At 43.1% G+C, this 16,122-nt stretch overlaps 1 protein-coding gene across 1 annotated transcript in view; it reads right to left on the bottom strand.

The window, feature by feature from the left end:
* The window catches only part of RPH3A (rabphilin 3A), a 284,485-nt gene that overhangs the window by 162,528 nt on the left and 105,835 nt on the right, over positions 1 to 16,122 (bottom strand). The window contains exon 2 of the mRNA XM_049866506.1: positions 8,735 to 8,787. The gene's annotated coding sequence lies outside the window, so the exon portion shown is untranslated. The remainder of the gene's footprint in view (positions 1 to 8,734; positions 8,788 to 16,122) is intronic.

Raw genomic sequence — 16,122 nt, 5'->3', positions numbered from 1 at the left:
CGTAAGTGGAAGAACATACCTTGCTCGTGGATCGGAAGACTTAACATTATAAAAATGTCTTTCCTACCAAAAGCGATGTATACATTTAATGCAATTCTGATCCAAATCCCAAGGACATTCTTTAATGAGATGGAGAAACAAATCACCAACTTCATATGGAAGGGAAAGAGGGCCCGGATAAAGAAGGCATTACTGAAAAAGAAGAACAAAGTGGGAGGCCTTCCTTTACCTGATTTTAGAACCGCTTATACCACCACAGCAGTCAAAACAGCCTGGTACTGGTACAACAACAGATACATAGACCAATGGAAAAGAATTGAGAATCCAGACATAAATCCATCCACATATGAGCAGCTGATATTTGACAAAGGCCCCAAAATAGCTAAATGGGGAAAAGACAGTCTTTTTAACAAATGGTGCTGGCATAACTGGACATCCATCTGCAAAAAAATGAAACAAGACCCATACCTCATTCCATGCACAAAAACTAACTCAAAATGGATCAAAGACCTAAATATAAAATCTAAAACGATAAAGATCATGGAAGAAAAACTAGGGACAACGTTAGGAGCCCTAATACATGGCATAAACAGTATACAAAACATTACTAACAATACAGAAGAAAAACCAGATAACTGGGAGCTTCTAAAAATCAAACACCTATGCTCATCCAAAGACTTCACCAAAAGAGTAAAAAGACTACCTAAAGACTGGGAAAAAGTTTTTAGGTATGACATTTCTGATCAGCGCCTGATCTCTAAAATCTATATGATACTGCAAAAACTCAACTGCAAAAAGACAAATAACCCAATTAAAAAATGGGCAAAAGATATGAATAGACACTTCACTAAAGAAGACATTCAGGTAGCTAACAGATGTATGAGGAAATGTTCACAATCATTAGCCATTAGAGAAATGCAGATCAAAACTACAATGAGATTTCATCTCACTCCAACAAGGCTGGCATTAATCCAAAAAACACAAAAGAAGAAATCTTGGAGACGCTGTGGAGAGACTGGAACACTGGGAATGTCAAATGGTACAACCACTTTGGAAGTCGATTTGGCACTTCCTCCAAAAGCTAGAAATAGAACTACCATACGATCCAGCAATCCCACTCCTTGGAATATATCCTAGAGAAATAAGAGCCTTTACACGAACAGATATATGCACACCCATGTTCATTGCAGCACTGTTTACAATAGCAAAAAGATGGAAGCAACCAAGGTGCCCATCAATGGATGAATGGATAAATAAATTATGGTATATTCACACAATGGAATACTACACATCGATAAAGAACACTGAGGAATCTGTGAAACATTTCATAACATGTAGGAACCTGGAAGGCATTATGCTGAGTGAAATTAGTCAGTTGCAAAAGGACAAATATTGTATAAGACCACTATTATAAGAACCTGAGAAATAGTTTAAACTGAGAAGAAAACATTCTTTTGTGGTTACGAGAGGGGAGAAGGAGGGAGGGTGGAAGAGGGGCATTCACTAATTAGATAGCAGATAAGAACTTTAGATGAAGGGAAAGACAGCACACAATACGGGGGAGGTCAGCACAATTGGACTAAACCAAAAGCAAAGAAGTTTGCTGAATAAACTGAATGCTTCGAAGGCCAGCGTAGCAGAGGCAGGGGTCTGGGGATCATGGTTTCAGGGGACAGCTAAGTCAACTGGCATAATAAAATCTATTAAGAAAACACTCTGCATCCTACTTTGAAGAGTGGCGTCTGGGGTCTTAAATGCTAGCAAGCAGCCACCTAAGATGCATCAATTGGTCTCAACACACCTGGATCAAAGGAGAATGAAGAACACCAAGGCCACAAGGTAATTACGAGCCCAAGAAACAGAAAGGGCCACATGAACTAGTGACTACATCATCCTGAGACAAGAAGAACTAGATGGTGCCTGGCTACAACCGATGACTGCCCTGACAGGGAACACAACAGAGGACCCCTGAGGGAGCAGGAGAGCAGTGGGTTGCAGACCTCAATTTCTCATAAAAACACCAGACTTAATGGTCTGACTGAGGCTAGAAGGATCCCGGTGGTCATGGCCCCCACACCTTCTGTTGGCCCAGGAGAGGATCCATTCCCGAAGCCAACTCTTCAGACATGGATTGGACTGGACAATGGGTTGGAGAGGGATGCTGGTGAGAAGTGAGCTTCTTGGATCAGGTGGACACTTGAGACTATGTTGGCATCTCCTGCCTGGAGGGGAGATGAGAGGGTAGAGGGGGTTAGAAGCTGGTGAAATGGACACGAAAAGAGAGAGTGGAGGGAGAGAGTGGGCTGTCTCATTAGGGGGAGAGTAATTGGGAATGTGTATCAAGGTGTATATGGGTTTTTGTGTGCCAAACTTTCACTTAAAGCACGATAAAAATTATTTTAAAAAAAAGCACTTAGCATCCGCTGACACGGCCATGACAAAGGCGTGCCCTCTCTGTGAAATCATAGCTCCACCAGGAAAGCACAGTTTCCCAAACCCCAGCCCCAAAGACATTTCTACGCATTTTTATCTGGAAAAGAATTTTTCACCTCTCAGTTTAACTCAGGAGGTAAGAAAACCCAGTGCCGTCGAGTCAACTCTGACTTAGAGCGACCCTATAGGACAGGGTAGAACTGCCCCATAGAGTTTCCAAGGAGCGCCTGGTGGATTTGAACTGCCGGCACTTTGGTTAACAGCCGTAGCCCTTAATCACTACTCCACTAGGGTTTCTCAGGAGGTAAGAAGACAGTCTAATTTGAGTTCTCCTCAGAGGCTCTCAGGAACACAAGAAGTTTGTAAGGTTCTGTCCCCAACACCTCTCCATTCCTTTTTCCCTTTGTTTCTATGGACTTTGTCTGCAAAGTGGTTTAGGGTCTCATTGGAACACTGGTCAGCCTGACAGCCTCCCCTAGGCCATGGAGGGCCTTCATCTCTCAGCCAATCAGGCTGTTCGCCATTTTGCCATATGTCCAGATAATCGATACTGTGCTCTCAAATCTTGTTTTCTCCTTGGGCAATTTTCCTCAGGGCCTTTATTTATTGCCAGGGCTGCAATTGGGTGATCAGGGTAGGGCTTCCAGATAGAGAGCTCTGACTCATATTTGCTGTGAGACTCAGGCAAGGGACCTTTCCCATTTGGGCCTCATTTTCATCATCTGTATAATGGGAATAATGAGGTACTTAATTCAAAGAGTTGTGTAAGGATACACAGAGATCACGCGTGTAGTAAACTACTTAGTACAGCGGTTGACATGTAACTAGTAGTAGATTAATAATAGCCACTTTTAGGACTAAGGTGTGCCTGACCCAAGCCATGGTAGTTTCAATTGCCTCGTATACATCTGAAAGCTGGACAGTGAATAAGGAAAACTGAAGAAGAATTAATGCATTTGAGTTACAGTGATGGTGAAGAATGAACAAATCTGTCTTGGAAGAAGTTTAGCAAGAATGCTCCTTAGAAGTGAGGATGGCGAGACTTTATCTCACTTACTTTAGACATGTCAGTAGGGACTAATCCCTGGAAAAGGACATCCTGCTTGGTAAGGTAGAGGGTCAGCAGAAAAGAGGAAGACCCTCAAAGAGATGGACTGACACAATGGCTGCAACAACGGGCTCATTCATAGCAACGATTGTGAGGATGGCATAAGAATAGGCGATGTTTCGTCCCATTGTACACAGGGTCGCCATGAGTCAGAACCGACTCAACGGCACCTAATAACAACAATTTAATAGAACGATGTTATTATTGTTACCAGAGCAACCTAATGTGACGTGACCTTTCACACTCTCCTATTCCTTGCTGAAATTCTGAATCCACAACAGAAAAAGAGGGAAGAGGACGAAAAGTTGTCCACATCCTTCTAACGTGTCTGCTGTCTGCCATGCTTACTATGTGCTGGGTCCCTGCTTGTAGAGACACTCTGCTTTAATCTTCATGTGGCAGCTGTGAAGTTGCACTGCTCTGCTCGTTCTTCAAGAATGTACTTCCTGTTTATCTGTGAGGAGCACCTTCTGGATCTACCAGGGCACTGGAGCCAGGGGACCAGGGTTTAGCCATTTCTGCCCAACATGGGATTCCTAATGCGTGATCTTTACTTGGGAGCCCCCCCATTGTGCTGGCCAAGACTTTCCAAGATCTGAATCATGGTCTGAAGGCTTCCCCTGCCCAATCCTGCTTTCTACCCTTTTATCTTTCACAGGCATCAACCTCTATAAGCCTCCTGTACCCCTAACTCTACCTTGGAAAAGAACCCAACTGACACACCCCACAAAACCTTTGATGCTACATGTGTGTGTGCATCTGTGTGTTTGAGCGTGATGGAATATTCTCATCTGCTCATCATAAGAGGTAAAGTCTGTGAGAATTTCAGCAGAGATAAGGTCCTCATCTAAAATGTGAGATACCTGAGATCAAGAGAGGTATCTCCAGTCCTGGCACAGTGCCTGGCACAATGCAGGAGCTACTCAATATATATTTGTTGAACAAATGACTAAACCAATAGATGCAATGCAGTGTTCAGCTAGGGTAGCGCTCTGCATCTTACAGAAGAGATACCATTCAGAAATCTCCTTTTAACCCAGACCTAGTAATAACAACAGCAGCCACATCTACTGGGAGTTGGGGTGGCTGTGGGAATGCACCATCCAGATCCCCTTTTAAGGACGAACGTGCTAACCCAGCTGCTATGGTGCTGAAGGCAGACAAACATCAGCTGCAGCCTCTCGTGACAGCCTGGACTGCAGAACTGCCTCACCCAAGGTTACCATGACTGAACGCTGGAGTATATAAAGGCCCAGCCATCTTGGTCAGATCTTAGGACACCTCTGAAGAGTTATTCTGGCTCCAGAGCTCCTTGTGGGGTCAGCTGAAGTGACCATTAAGCCCACATTGCAGCTCCACCTCTCTCTCTTCCCACTCCTCTCCTTTCCCCTCCCTCCACTGGTGCTGAATCCAAGGACACTCCATAATAAACCTCCTGCATGCTCATCTCTGTCTCAGGGTCTGCTTCCCAAGGAAGCCAGCCTATTCCAAGGGTTAATTCTAAGAGCATTTACATGCATTAACCCATTTCATTCTCACCACAACTAGGTGGGGGAGAAATCATTAAGTCCACATTAGAGATGGCAAATCTGAGTTTCAAAGAGGTCACACTTCTAGCAAATGGAGATCTGGGATTCAACCCCAGTGAGTCAGACTTCAAAGCCTCAGATTTTAAATCTTTGGAAGTGTACGTTTCTACCCTCCAACTGCAAACCGATTATCAAAATCAAGCCCAAGTTCCACAACAAGTGAAAGAAAGAATGACCATATGATCCAGCAATTCCACTCCTGGGTGTATACCCAAAAGACTTGAAAGCAGGGACTCAAACAGATACTTGTACACCAGTGTTCGCTGCAGCACTGTTCACAAAGAACCAAAAGGTACAAACAACCAAGTATCCATCAATGGATGAATGGATGAACAAAATATGGTACATACACACACTAGAATATTACTCAACCATAAAGAGAAATCAAGTTTGGATACATGCTATGACATGTGTGAACCTTGAAAACATTTTGCTGAGTGAAATTAGCCAAACACAAAAGGACAAGGATTACATGATGCCAGGTATACAAAATATCTACAATAGGCTAATGCACAGAGACAGAGGTTGATTAGTGGTTACCGGGGGCTGGGGGCAATGGGGAGTTATAGCTTAAGGGGCACTGACTTTCTATTTGGGGTGATGTAAAACTTTCGGAAATAGACAGTGGTGATGGCCGCACAACATGGGGAATGTGATTAATATGACTGAATTGCACAATTAAAAATGGCTGAAATGGCAACATTTTTGTTATATATATTTTGGCACACAAAAAAATGTTCTTTAAAAGAAAAAAAAAAAAAGTTGAGACCAGCTCTAAGTAGCCCAGGCAATAACCAAAGCTGTATAACTCCCCAAAAGCCAGAACCCAGCTTTCCTCTTGCAATGTCATACTGAGGGGCCTCCGAGGGACCCACCATGAGCCAAGAACAGCAATCAGATAACACTAAAGGTCGTGTTGCTAAAATCACTTATTTGAGATGGGGAGATCAGCAAAAAGGTCATCTTGAAAGGAGTCTTTGCTGAGCTGATAATGAGTTTAAAAGGATGTTTAATCAATCACATTTATCTGATAGAAGCCCGAACTTTAGAAATGAGTTTGAGATGTTTCATGGCCCGCTGGAAGCCTGTCAAAATAATCCAGTAAACCCACATAATAGACAGCTTCTCTACGGATTTTTTGGACTTTGTTTTTTTACTATCTCACTGGGCAAGAAAAAGGGAGAGAGGAAAAGAATACAAGGATGCTGCCCATTTGATTGAAATATCTGCTGTCTTTGGGACCAAAAGAAAACCTCTCCCCATAATTAAATGTCGTTTTTCTAGAAGACTTAATTAGAAAAACTTCAAGGGAGGAATCCCCCAAACGGGTATGCTAAACTAGAAGGGAGGGAGGGGAGGTGGTACATACCACACAGACCAGGAGAAACCCAAGAGACTGTCGACAGAAGAGAGATTGGGAAAAGGGAATATAAAAAACTATTCTAGATTCACCATTTGTTATGAAGTCTTCAAAGGACAACCACAGGTGATTAAGCTTCTAGAAGACAGCCATTTCCTCCAAATTTAATAGGAATAGAAAGCTGGACATTTATTGAAGCTCAAATTTTTGTTGCTGTCACGTGCTGTTGAGTAGGTTCCAACTCATAGCGACCCCGTGTACAACAGAACAAAACACTGCCCGGTCCTGCGCCATCTTCACAATCATTGCTATGTTTGCTCCCATTGTTGCAGCCACTGTGTCAGTCCATCTCGAATGGGTCTTCCTCTTTTTCACTGACCGTCTACCTTACCAAGCATGATGTCCTCCTCCAGGGACTGGTCCCTCCTGATAACATTACCCTCCCTTCTAAGGAGCATTCTGGATGTACTTCTTCCAAGACAGATTTGTTCATTCTTCTGGTGGTCCATGGTATATTCAATATTCTTCGCCAACATCATAATTCAAATGCACCAATTCTTCTTTGATCTTCCTTATTCACTGTCCAGCTTTTGCATGCAGATGAGGTGATTGAAAATAACATGGCTTGCGTCAGGCACATCTTAGTCCTCAAAATGACATCTTTGCTTTTCAACACTTTAAAGAGGTCTTTTGCAGCAGATTTTCCCAATGCAATATGTCATTTGATTTCTTGACTGCTGCTACCATGGGTATTGATTGTGGGTCCAAGTAAATGAATCCTTGACAACTTCAATATTTTCTCAAACGGTACATATATTTTGTACTTGATTGGCATTTTTTAGGATGCATTGGGAGATGGAGAAAATAACTGTCACTATCTAACTGCCTAAGAGGCAGTGAATTTTTAGAAAGACAGTGATGAAAACTCACACATGCATTCACTGGCATCTCTCTCTCTCTCTGTCGCACACACACACACATATTCTCTCTATATATATATAAAATGAAATGAACCATAGAACATAGAACTTTTCTCCCTGCAAAGTGAAAACCACTTCATCATTTCCCGACCCTCAATATTTAGCATCTCAAAACACAACCCGGAGCTGCTCTTACAGAGGATTAACGACAGGCCAGGATCCACTGTGGAACACTGCTTAACTGTTTTCTTGTAGGAAACCGCAAAGACTTTTCATAGCACTGCAGTGCAAGCCTTCCTGTTCAGCATATCACCAGGGGGTTGTAGCAGCTACAGACCCAGCAGATTGGAGTGCTTCAGCACCCCAGTGTGTCCAGTAAAACTGTCCCTACAACTGACTGGCCTCATTTCCCAGTGTGCTTTTCTCTCGGTGCCGGAAACCCTTTTCTCGGCTCTCCTTTCCTTCTTCAGTGGCATGGGAGTGAGAATGGCCAGGGGATAGTCAGATTCTGCTTCCACCGGGATTGGCTTCCGGCAGACTGTCATGTATGAAAGGCTGTGCCAGGTACACTCATACGTTGCCCATGCATTATGCTCAGGCTGATATTACCCCTGCCATAAGAGATACAATGGCACAATATCTAGGTTTGCTTGAAAACACTTCAGCAAAAATAAACCAAGAAATAAGGGAAAGGTGAAGCAACTGTGGTCACACGTTGATAATTGTTAAAACTGGACGATGGGTGTGTGGGCTTGTATATATGTACTATCTCTCTGCTTTTTGGTTGGTTTACAATTGTCAGTGGATCCCGGTAGCTCGCATCTGACCACATGTCCATCCCTGAGCCAGTCGTTGAGGCCAGAGCATATATAAGCCTCCAGCTGGCCACACCTGAGCCAAGGAGGCAGCCAATGTCACCGGAAGCATCACCAGGAGAAAAATCAAAGTGCTGCTGCTGGAGGAAAGGTGAAGGGATGCTGGGAGCAAAAACACCAGGAGTCTAGCACTTCTCACACTGCCTCAGCCAAGCATGGCAGTGGCTTTGAGGAACCTGACGGGGCCTCTTTATTACTCAGCATCACAAAACATCTTTCCTTTCTCCCTTCTTCTCCCTTCATCATCTGTCTAGGAAGTCAAAAAAGTGGTATGATGAGGCCATGGAAAGAGTGCCCCTTGAAAGCAGAAGATGCATTTATGTATCAAAAAAGATATTTATTGCTCACCTTTTTTTTATTATATGCCAGGCACTGTGCTGGGGACACACTGGGGACATGGCAGTGAACAACTATAACAACAACAAAAACAGAAAAATTCTCTTACTTACAGGTTGGTGACTTTGAACAAGCACTTAAAATCTCTGAGCCCCAGCTTTCTCATCTGTAAATGGGAATAAAAAAAAAAAAACCACATATATATATATCAGGGTTGTCAGAGAAAATAAGAGAAGTAAGATAACATGAAAGAATTCAACAAATTGTAAAGTTATTATTATTTCTCCTTCTCTACCTCTCCCTCCTCCATCTTGAGTCTCACAATCTTCCTCTTGGTGTCTAGTAAGTGCTCCTCAGCATTTGCATCAGTGAGGTTAGCTTTAGCTGCATATTAACAGACGACCAAAATAATTAGGGCTCAAACAAGACAGTCAGGTTATATATCTCTTGTGTAAAATAAATCCAGAGGTAGAGAGTCCAGGACTATTGTGGTAGTCCTATAAAATCAACAACAACACAAGCTCCTTCTATCTTTCTTCTCTGGCTACCCTTAGCATGTGACTTTCATCCTCAGGATTGCTTCATGGTCACAAAATGGCTGCTGGAGCTCCATCCATAATATCCACATCCCAGGCAGGAAGGACTGAAGAAAAGGAAATGTCCAGAGGGCTCCTGTCTCCCATTTGGCTCATGCTCCTTTAAAGACTTTTCCCAGAAGCACCACCCATCACTTTCACTTACATTTCACTGGCCATTCCTATCCACAAGGGAAGTTGAGAAGTATAATTTTTTAACTGAGTGTATTGCTGCCCAAACAATACAGAAGTCTCTTTCTGATTAAGAAGTGAAGAATGGATATGGATATTAGACAATGAGCAGAGTATTCCACAGAAGGTACAAATGCCAGAACTTGTATTTTCAACTTTATTAAACCACTTACTTATATAGTCTTTTTATAGTCTGAATTCTTCATCCCTGAGCTAGAATTTCTTTTTGGTCCATGCATATTTGGTCCCACTTGAGGACCAGGAGCACCATCTCTGGAGAGCTATGCATCCCCTTCTAGAGGAGATGGTTCCTGTAACCAATTGTCATGTCTTCTCCAAGTGAGAGACAATAGGAGGTAGGAGAGCTTGCCATAAAGAAATCCAAGCATAGTCTGGGGTCTTAAACGCTAGCAAACAGCCATCTAAGATGCATCAATTGGTCTCAACCCACCTGGATCAAAGGAGAATGAAAAACACCAAGGACACAAGGTAATTATGAGCCCAAGAGACAGAAAGGGCCACACGAACCAACGACTACATCATCCTGAGACCAGAAGAACTAGATGGTGCCTGGCTACAACCGATGACTGCCCTGACAGGGAACACAACAGAGAACCCCTGAGGGAGCAGGAGAGCAGTGGGATGCAGACCCCAAATTCTCATAAAAAGACCAGACTTAATGGTCTGACTGAGACTAGAGGGATCCTGGTGGTCATGGCCCCCAGACTCTCTGTTGCCCCAGGACAGGAACCATTCCCGAAGCCAACTCTTCAGACATGGATTGGACTGGACAACGGGTTGGAGAGGGATGCTGGTGAGGAGTGAGCTTCTTGGATCAGGTGGACACTTGAGACTATGTTGGCATCTCCTGCCTGGAGGGGAGATGAGAGGGTGGAGGGGGTTAGAAGCTGGTGAAATGGACAGGAAAAGAGAGGGTAGAGGGAGACAGTGGGCTGTCTCATTAAGTGGAGAGTAATTGGGAGTATGTAGCAAGGTGTATATAAGTTTTTATGTGAGAGACTGACTTGATTTGTAAACTTTCACTTAAAGCACAATAAAAATCATAAAAAAGAAAGAAATCCAAGCATAATGAGCAAAAATTCTCTAAATCAGCCTCAAATTCATTTCTAGGGCAAGGATTCTTCTGGTCTATAAACAAGGGAAAGGGGGACAGGAAGAGCTCTCTGGGTCTTCCATCCCTGACATACTACAGCTACTTTGTCAAGTCTATTTGTGAGATCATCACACATGCAGATAGATTTTTATTTCGAAAGAGTTTGGAAAAAGGGAGACTCACCACTGTTTTTAAAAATCCATTTCAATTCCACTTAATAAGAGCTTTTTTTTTTTCTTCTTTTCTTTTGTTAATGGAACTTGGAAATGCGTGAGAATTGGAGACATAAACTCCTGGATGAAAAGTATTAAAAGCTCTACTTCCCAGCTGCCGTATCATCTCCATTTCATTGGGTCATATGTAATTTGGGATTACAACATCTAATATGGCCATATCTCGAATGCAATTACTGTTCCTGTGGCTGGGTTCCATGAGTATGCATTACTGAGATTAGCAGCTCTTGCCAACGAGCTGAAATATCTAAATAAGGTAGACCACCGCTAGAAAAAAAAATTCATTATCTAATTTTATTATTCATTTATACTGCAAAAGCTATTTTAGCATGGCAGGCTACTTCAATTTTTTATAAAAGGATATCATTTTGCTTACAATTGTTAGCCCAACAAATTTAAAATATTTAACTATAACAAATACATTAATGTTTTCTAATATATTCCTTGGAGTCTAGTACAGTCTCAATCTGCTCTCCCATCTGTTTCTCTCTCTGAAATATTGCTATCCTGAGCGACTGCTATTGTTTATTTTCCTGCTGATCAATTTGAAGTTTAACACTCTCTCTATTCCAAGGGTCACATCCTTTAAGATCATCCACTGTGACCCAAGTGGGCACATCAGGAGACTCAGAGACTCCTTCCTTCAGGGCACTGAAGTTCCAGTAACAGCAATGAGGCAGTAATTTTCCTGGTGCTTAATGGCAAGACTAGATGCCTAGTCCATATCCATACCCTGCAGAGTTTATTCCACTATTCAGAGCTTTTGTTTTCAGCTACGATTTCTTAAGCCCTTGCTACATGCCAGAAACTATGCCAAGTGGCTTGTATGTATCATTTCATTTCATCTTCACAACAACCCCAAGGTGTGGGTATCGTTCTTACACTCATTTGACAGATGGAGGAGAAACCAAAGCTCAGAGGGGCTAAGCCATTTGCTCAAGTCATAATTAGAAAATGGTAGAGCAGGGGTTCAAATCCAGGTCTATGTAACTCCATAACCCAATCTCCACACATGGTGTTAGATTAAACTATTGCCCACAGCTCTTCACCCTATCCTGCTGCTGAAAGGATGCCCTTTGCCATGTAACTTTACAGTTACTCTCATAAAAGATGGAGTGTACTTCTCTGGCCCCTGACTTTTGGCACGGCCATGTGAATAGCTTTGGCAATGGGATGTGTACAGATATGACACAAGCATGGGCTTAAAAACGTGCTTGAGGAGTTGGGCTTGCCCTCATGAAATTCTGCCACTGCCAAGGAAAGAACACGCCTCTGATGGCCTGCCAGTCCCAGGAGAAAGATGAGAGACATGGAACAGAGCTACCCCAGCCAACCGGCAAACCTGTGAGTAAGAACTAAATGTTTGTTGTATGCTACTGAGATTTTGAGGTTGTTTGTTATACAGCTATAGCTAACCGATACAAACACAAAATTTTACTGTCTCTTGAGTATCAGAGATCTTCATTGCAACTGGGAGGGAAATCCTGTTCTTTTAATTCAGCATTAACCACTATGAAGCTATACAGCCACCAACATGTAGGGGACATCACCTGCCTGCCACAGTCTGATGTCCTAATACTTGTTGGCCTCGTGTCATTCATCATTATGTTCAGATGCTTGGCTTGATTAGTTCACATGAAACCTTTGAGTCTGACATTGAACTCTGCAGAATTTAATCACTTCATCCAGAAATCCCCAAAGACACACACACACACCCTGCACCTACACATACAGCTCTCCCTCCTTCAATCAAGCGGGTAGTTGGCAATCTTCAACTTCAACCTGTTTCTCTGCCACTGAAAAAATATTCAGGAAACAAGCTGAGGGAGGAATGAGCCTGAAATATGTTATGGGGACAGTAATTCTGACATTTCCTTTATTCAGAGAGTCTTTTGGTGCAATGAGGAAAAAGCTCCAGACTCAAGGGGAAGTTGCTTCAGGGCAGAAAGCAGATGATGCATAAGGGAAAAACCAACGAAGAAAGAAAGATAAACAAGGTAGTGATCAGATTCCGCAACTAGGATGCTAAAAGATTCTCAGTGTCCTTGGTGCCAGGGAAGTGCTCAATTCAAGTTATACAGGAATCGAAGCTGCTGTTTTACACAAGTTCTGGAGCAATTTCTACCATAGCTTCTATCAGCCGGACAAGATGGGCAATCCCTTCTCAAACATATTGGTCAGCTGCTTCCATTTTCCCTGTTATAACATCCTACCCAACAGTCATAATGTATCCATCAAGGGACCCTAATTTATTGCATGACATTCTTGCATGCAGACCATTTGATCCCAAAGAGTACTTCATTCATTCTACAAACCTTTATTGAGTGTCTGCCACACGCTGGAGCTACAATGGTAAACCAGACAGATATGAACAAGACAGACATGATCTCTGCCCTCAGAGAGTTTCCTGTCTAGTACAGGAGACAATTAGACAAGCTATTGGTGTAGAATGTGATGCATGCTATTATCAGAGAGTTAATGATGCTCTAGAAGCAAGAAGGAAGTGTCAGGCTGGGTTCCTCCAGAGCAGACCATGAGATATTTATTTAGGAGGTGATCCCAGGAAACAGTAGTAGAAAAATGGGGAAATGAGACAGAAAAGGGAAGGCAGCCAACAAAGGGCCCATTAGCAAACTACCCACCAGAAATTAATTCTGCCAGAGAACTCGAGCAGTCAGTGTAGAACTCACCTCAGAGCTTTTCTGTCTAAGGGCTGAGGGAGCTGGGGTATTTATACACGAACCCCCACATTCATTTGTTGAGGATTCCTCCCAGAGGGCTTTAATTCTCCAGCACTAGTCTGCTGCAGGTTTGGAAAGGTGAGTTCTGGTAGCCAAAAAGAGGCCTGAGGCAAAGAAATGAAGGACTTGGTGGTTGGAAGTTGGGCTAGTGTGTGCTGAGGTAGAAATGACGAGGCATTACGGGGGAGGCACCAGCAGCGTATGCTACAGGAGGAAACAGGCCAGGCTTGGGGGTTCAGAGGAGGTGATGTCTAAGTGAAGCTTAAATAATGAGCAAGAGTTAGCCAAAGACAAGAAGAAATATGAAGGAAAGAATGTTCCAGAAAGAACAAACAATTGTACACAAAGGCCTAAGGGTGCAAAAGAGCATGGAGGCCTTAAGGGCTGAAGGAGATCAGTATGGTTGGGGTGGAGGCAATAAGGGGGATAATGATGAGATAAGGCTAGATATGAAAACAGAAACCAGGTTATATAGAGCCAAGTAAGGTATACCCAATGATGTCAAGTCGATTCCGACTCATAGCAACCCTATAGGACAGAGTAGAACTACCCCATAGAGTTTCCAAGGAGCACGTGGAGGATTCAAACTGCTGACCCTTTGGTTAGCAGCTGTAGCACTTAACGACTTTGCCACCAGGGTTTCCAAGTAAGGTATATTAATAGTATAATTTATATTATAAGTAAGGTATATTAATAATACAATATAAATTATGAGTCACTGCTTACTCTGTTCTGGGCACTGCCTAGGTACCATGTATGTACTATTTAATTTAATCCCACAACAACTACTGTACCTATGAGACAGGTACAATTAATATCGCCATTGTATATCCGAAGGAACTGAAGCACAGAGAAGTTACTTATCCAAAGTCACATAGTAAGAGAGTGGCAGATCTGGAACTCTAACCCAGCCACACAAAGGTTTTAAAAGTAGTGGGGGAGGTGACAATGTGCTCATATGTCTATCATGTGGAGAATGGACCAGAAAGTGGCAAAAGTGGAGGCAGGTTTGAGAAAATCGGGGTAGGCATATGGGCTGTGGAGGAAATGGTGTTGAGAAAACCACTCCTCGTCCAACCAAAGATTTGAGCCTGAGGATTACTCAACCACAGTGGCTTTTCTGAGAGGACTCAGTGTTAATGCATCTAGGGTCTTATTCTTACCCATCTTCCTATTCTATGCCCACAAAGAAGAAAAAGTTCACAATCCTCAGGAACCCCGATGGCAGCATATCCTCTTCGTTGGTCTGACCACTCTGTTCTTAGAAAAGTCCTTTGTGCCTACACAGTCATCCCTTAGTTATTTCACAATGTTACCCAAAACTAGATAGATTTAATCCGCCCAAAAGATCAGGTTACTTCATTGTAATCCAAAGACTCCAACCAGCCTATCCCAGTTATCTAAGCAGGAAATGCCCTACACTGGTCACAGGGAGGACTGCATATGAGAGAGGGGACAGAGCAGGGCTTGTTAACTTCTATTGACATTTAGGGATGATAGTTCTTTATTGTGGGGAGCTGTCCTGTGCCTTGTAGGATATTTATCAGCATCCCTGTACCCAAGAGATGCCAGTAGCACCACCACTCCCAGTTGTGACAACCAAAAATGACATTACCGAACGACCCTTAGGGGGCAAAACTGCCTCCAGTTGAGAACCGCTGGGATAGAACATTACAAATTTGTCTCCAACTGTGGAAAACAATCTCCAAGATGAAACCTTACCAACATCAAGGCAGAACCAAAAAATTCTATGTACAGAATGAAACCAAAAATCTTTGGCAGATTCTTACTTCAAGGAGAGCAAATATATGGTACAGACAGATCTGCAAATCACTGGGTTATGCCCATGGTAGACATTGCCAATCAAATGATGCCCGTCATGGATTGAATTGTGTCCCCCCAAAATACGTGTCAACTTGATTAGGCCATGATGCCCAGTATTGTATGGTTGTCCTACATTTTGAGATTGTGATTTTATGTTAAAGGGGATTAAGGTGGGATTGTAACACCCTTACTAAGGTCACATCCCTGATCCAATGTAAAGGGAATTTCCCTGGAGTGTGGCCTGCACCACCTTTTATCTTACAAGAGATAAAAGGAAAGGGAAGCAAGCAGAGAATTGGGGACCTCATATCACCAAGAAAGCAGTGCCGGGAGCAGAGTGCATCCTTTGGACCCAGGGTTCCTGCGCCGGGAAGCAACCAGGCCAACGGAAGACTAATAACAAGGACATTCCTCCAGAGCCAACAGCGAAAGCCCTTCCCTGAAGCCGACGCCCTGAATTTGGATTTGTAGCCTATTTAGACTGTGAGAGAATAAACTTCTGCTTGTTGAAGCCACCCACTTGTGGTATTTCTGTTACAGCAGCACTAGATGACTAAGACACTGCCGTCTTTCCTTCTAAGCCTCAGTAAGACCTCTATCTTTCTCTGTGTGGCACTGCAGGCAGCCATTACCAATCAACTGAAGTTGGCACATGAGAATCACATGTTCTATTCTATTGCTCTTTGCCATCCCTGCACTGAAGAACATTGTTAGAGAAAGGTCTCCAACTTCTTTCTGCCCCAACACAGCTAAAAGATGCAACCTATACCCCTCAGCACTGCACAATGGCAGCAGCTCTTTACTTCTCAACTGAGGTAGGGG

This window comes from Elephas maximus, chromosome 22 (genome assembly GCF_024166365.1).
Source record: "Elephas maximus indicus isolate mEleMax1 chromosome 22, mEleMax1 primary haplotype, whole genome shotgun sequence".
NCBI classification, from domain to species: domain Eukaryota; kingdom Metazoa; phylum Chordata; class Mammalia; order Proboscidea; family Elephantidae; genus Elephas; species Elephas maximus.
Note: the sequence above shows the minus strand (reverse complement) of the source record. Positions and strands in the feature narration are given on the sequence as shown.